Source organism: Salvia splendens, chromosome 4 (genome assembly GCF_004379255.2).
Source record: "Salvia splendens isolate huo1 chromosome 4, SspV2, whole genome shotgun sequence".
Lineage (NCBI taxonomy): Eukaryota > Viridiplantae > Streptophyta > Magnoliopsida > Lamiales > Lamiaceae > Salvia > Salvia splendens.
In genome coordinates, this window is record NC_056035.1 from 31,776,760 (window position 1) to 31,782,293 (window position 5,534).

Consider the following 5,534-nt stretch of genomic DNA (forward strand, 5'->3'; position numbering starts at 1 on the left):
TATTGTATTTTTTTTAAAATTAATGTACTTTTTAAGTTTTAATATTATTTTTCGAATTTTCCGTATTTGTCTCGTAAATTAAATTCCGTATGTTGATACGAGTGTAAATTAAATTATATAATTGTTATTAGTGATGTGGATATGTAGTGTGAAGGCTATGTGAGGGCTATTTGATGTCCAGTTGATGTGGCAAGCTGATGTGGCAGGAGAATTGTAGTGCTGATGATGTGGCAGTGTAAAGGCTATGTGAGGGCTATTTGACGTCCAGTCTTACTGGAGATGGTCTTATACTACTACTCCATTGCACGTCATATCGATAACTTCCAACAATTATATATCCCAAAAATTCTCATACAAAACCCATATACTGTAATTTTTTATTATTTGGCTTCGGCGACCACTCTCAAGTCTTATCTTAATTAAATTGTTAAATCAAACTGAATAATTAATCACTTAAATTCAATACTACCCACCGGTATCTATATATTTATCATTTCATAAATATATCTTAAGGGCTCGTTTGGTAGCTATGTTATATTTCGACTAGACATGATACCATTATGATAGTAATCATAGTTTCGATTAGTTAATTTACATATAATGGGTGTTTGGTATATTAAGATAATTATGAGTTATCTTATTGTAGTGTTTGGTACAATAAGTCACAGGCAAGGATTAAAATTATAATTGCCAAAATTATCCTCATTAATTTAAGTTAATTATTAAACTATCCTCATTTTGCCCTAATAATTCCTATAAAATTGTATATTTTTGTTTTAAATTAGCATCTTTTCAAGCTAAACTCCTTACAAAAGTTAGCATATTTTCAAGCTAAACTCCTTACAAAAATTAGCATATCTTCAAACTAAACTCCTTATAATATTTTGGTATTCTATTTTTGTGAGCATTGATAATTTTGGACAAATTTTATGAATAATCACAGATTATTTTGGACAAATTCTATATGAAAATATTTTATCAAGTGTCAAATTTTATACGTTCAAAATTTTTGAAGTTTAAAGCGTTTGTGGATTGAACAAAATCGTATATTTTTGTTTAAAACAAAAGCAATTGCCTTCAAGTATTACATAATTATAAGTATAATATAATATAATATAATGTAAATAGTGAGAACAACAAATTGACATCAACAAAAATCATAACATGATTTAATAGGAAAATGATGTCTTTCAATACAACAACCAAGTAAAATTGATCGGTTAGAAATTTTAATGGGTAAAATTGTATTTTGCTAAATTAACTAGGCTTCTATGATAAATAACATAGGATTTTGGGTAGTTACAAATATGATTAAAACATAAGATTTTCAGTGGGCTTTGTGCGGGTCGGATACAAAACACGGGCTAATATGGTAACATAACTACCAAACACACAAATAAACACATATTAATCTCTTATCTAGGCGAAACATAGCTACCAAACGGCCCCTAAAGATTCGCCGTTCACCAACTCAGAGGAAATATGTACTCCCTCCATTCCCTTATAGTTGAGTCATTTTTCCATTTTTGAAGTTTCCTCATAGTTGAGTCATTTCCATACATAATAATCTTTTTCACTTTCTTACTTTACTCTCTCTTACTCTATTCTCTCTACTTTATTTACTTTTTATTTTATTCTCTCTACTTTTTTCCCTCTCTTACTTTTTTATCTATTTATTTAACACATTTAACATCTATTTAAATTCCGTGCCAAAAAGTTTCGCCTCAACTATGAGAGAACGGAAAGTGTATCTTGTATTCGAAAAAGAAATATTATTTTTTAAATTTATTTCTTTAGGTATAATTCGAGAGACAAGAAATATTATTTTTTTTAATTTATTTCTTTAGGTATAATTCGAGAGAAAAAAAAATATTAAAAATAATTTAGTAGTAGCTCTTAATAATAGTTAAGATGGCATGCTAATTAAAATAGTACTCATAATGAGTGCAGGAAATAGTCAGTGGGCCACTAGATACCCTTGGCCTTGATAATTACCAAAGTAAAAAATAATGGAGTACATTATAAAATACTATCACACTTTCGTTCGGCATATAGCACATAACCTATCTCTCAGTCCCCACTCAAACATTCTTCATTCATCTATGTATATAAAACTATATATTAAACTTTTTAATAATATATTACTAATATAATCTTAAAGACTATCTAACACTAAGGTTTCTAATAAAAAAACTTGAATTATTCAATATAATCAAATTAGAACGACACAGAAGCAATGCAAATACAAAACTCAAGATTTTTTTCATATTTCAGAATAATGCATGACAAATAATTTCACAACATACATAATTAATAGCATTATATGCAACAATATTGTGAAATCTAGATATTACATTAGTTAAATGATTAATTCTTGGGAACCCAGCATCCATGCAGCCCATAAGGAAGATCATAGGGAAATTTTGCCCTAGCAATCTCTTCAAAAGTAGTTCCATCCAACACCAAGGCAAATCCATCACCATTCTTCTGACTAACCATGAAGATCACAACATCTGCAACCATACATATGATATTAGTATACAACAATGAGATTGGATTCTCATAAAAAAAAGTGAGTACTAATTAATAGTGAAATTAATTTTTAAGAGAAAATAAAACTAACCATCATCTTCTCGAGTGGCACCCGGCATAGCCACAAAGAAGGGCTCGGACGGGATAGAGCATTCCTCGCACTAGCTCTTAGCCTTCTTGTCCACTAAATCAAGCTACACACATGAAGACAAAACAAAATTACATTGTATTAAACACAAGTGAACATATTGTTATGGGAAATTAAATAGGGTAATTAATTAATTAATGAATACCTTGGTTATGGTATTTGGGAAGTTGCATGGCCTTTGTGCACCAGTAGGCGATATTTCTTCCCCGAAAAGTTAGAATTAATGCTACACATATCCATGCCTCTGCCATGCTCATTTGGATCCAATGCTGCCTCTAATGTCCCATTTGGGATCCCATCAATTGGAATCCTAAATCTCCCAACCCTTCACAATCACAAACACAAACACATTTTAATGTTCTAGTTAGTACTCCATAAAATAACAAATTAATTAAAGGATTAAATAGAGATATTAATCAGACTTTGCATCAGGCAACACATCTTGGTCGTGTAATTATGGAGCGAAAGGTTTGGAAGAATTGCGGGATCAGCGTTATGTTCACAACGATCGGCAATAACAGCCATCACTCTTCCTTCTTCATCAGTCTCTTCGTAAGCATTGATGAAATGAAACGTCACAAACGGAGGAACCTCCACGCTCGCTGATAGAAATCCATGGATTCCATCCTAAAACCAATTGGTGATAGGAGGAGGGGCCCATGAGACTTATATACTAGTTTCAGTTTTCTCTTGACACCGATGTGGGACAGTTATATGTTATATTTTTACTTTCAATTGCCAACACCCTCCCTCAAACCCTTCAAGGTGAACCTTGGAGGGGTTGGACTTTTTTCTAATCGATTGGACAATCGGCCCAATTTTTTTCGATCGGTTGGACCACTTGGCCCAAATTTTTAAGTCCAGATATACTGCTGGGTCAGTCATTTTTTCGGTTTCGGCCCAGATATACTGCTGGGTCAGTTAAATTTGACCCACAGTCGGCGACCCGCTCTGATACCATGATAGAAATCCATGGATTCCATCCTAAAACCAATTGGTGATAGGAGGAGGGGCCCATGAGACTTATATACTAGTTTCAGTTTTCTCTTGACACCGATGTGGGACAGTTATATGTTATATTTTTACTTTCAATTGCCAACACTCGCCACCTTATAATTAATTAAACAAGAAAACATTAATTAGTACTTTTAATTTTACTTTTTAATACATAAAAAAAACAAGACAATTACCAAGTAGTACTTACAGTCTTGCCTGTAGCTTTGCACATAACGTGCATGTAGGCTTTGGAGTCAGGGAGCCATTGAAATTTATACAATTCTGTGAGCTCAGCCTTTAGCAAATTCTGTGGGCAATACCCAAGTGGCATCTCCAGGACCACAACATAGTTCTCGGTCATCGGGAAGGAATGGACCCACTCGGGGGATGGCCTCCCCCGACAATTGACCCGCACCATAAGTTTCCTCTCATTGGTCCCGGGGTCCATCCTGACGACTTGGCGGCCCGGGTTGATTAGGTCGGGTAGCAAAGTAATATACTCAGTATTAGTGACAATTGGGTGGGCCGCTTGGATGAGCCCGCCCAAATTGTCAGTATACTCAAACTTCCCCAACGTTTCTAAAGTGTTGGGGTCAATGAGAATAGAACCTTTTTGGGTCTCGGTCAAGCATAGGACTCGTCCATCGCCTAGCTTAACGACACCAGTCATGGTATTGTCGGTAAGTGAAGCCCCTGAAAAGAGCTTAGCTAGGTCGCCCATGTAGACTAAGAAATTCTGCTTTTGGGGCCATTATCGGAGAACTCACGGAAGCAAACTTTTTTATTCTTTTGGGCGGCTTTGTACGCTTCAGACTCGATTTGTCGATGCCCCATTACGAGGCGCCCGCTGTCTAAGTTGAGGCAGACGAGGGCCGCGTACCCGTCGAAGAGGTGCTGGAGGTTGTAGTCTCCGACGTGCCATATGCCCGGACCGTTTCTTAGATATGTCCCTTTCTGTACCATCAAACATTTTAGTACATTGTAATTAATAGTTAGACTAAAATAGCATGCCTCTCTCACTATATATATTTATGTATAGTAATATATAGTCCAACCCCCATTAAATCAATTTAATTGAACATTGGATTTTGTTACTACTATTTTATTTTATTTTAGTGATAACAATCAATGTCAAGATTAAAAGTAGATATATATACATAACATACTAGCCATTGAAGAATTTCTCCTTCAACTTGAAGCTCTCCTTGCCATCTCTCTTGCCTAACACTAGTAAAAGCAACATGCGTCTTCTCCTCATTACTTTCTTCCTTTGCAACAACTTCTGAAGCAGCTACTTTTGAGATTGTTAACAATTGCCGATTCTCATTCAAAACCCTATTCGGGAATGTTTTCCCAAATAAGGATCGTGTTTGCCTCGATGACTATGAGAGCTGCCGAATGTTCTTTTCGACTGATTGAAAGCGATGGGAGATATTCTTAGGGAAGCCATTGATTGATGCTAAAAAGAGTTGATTATGAGTGTGTGTGTGTGTGTCTCTGTGTGATTGTGATTCTGGTGAATAGAATCAAGGACGTGAAACATATATATAGGTGCTAATTACGGTTGGCAATAAATTTCATGTATAGTATAGATGTAATATATAGTGTGTGGAATATAATTTTATACGGGAACTAGCTATTGGAATCTTGAATGGTGAGATTCCATTTCACTATAAAATCATGCACTCTTTTTGGGCGAAATACTTGATGTACTAATTAATTACTGCTAAAGAGAAAATTCCCTTCTTTGTATAATTTCCTTTATGCTTAATATCGATATCTTGCAATATAAATTTATACTTACTATATTATTTGCAACAAAATTAATCTAATAGTACAACTTTGTATTTATTCTCAT

At 34.4% G+C, this 5,534-nt stretch overlaps 1 pseudogene; it reads right to left on the minus strand.

Annotated features, from left to right (window-relative positions):
* Nucleotides 1–2,367: 2,367 nt before the first annotated feature.
* On the minus strand, nt 2,368–5,126 carry LOC121800972 (annotated as a pseudogene).
* Nucleotides 5,127–5,534: the final 408 nt, after the last annotated feature.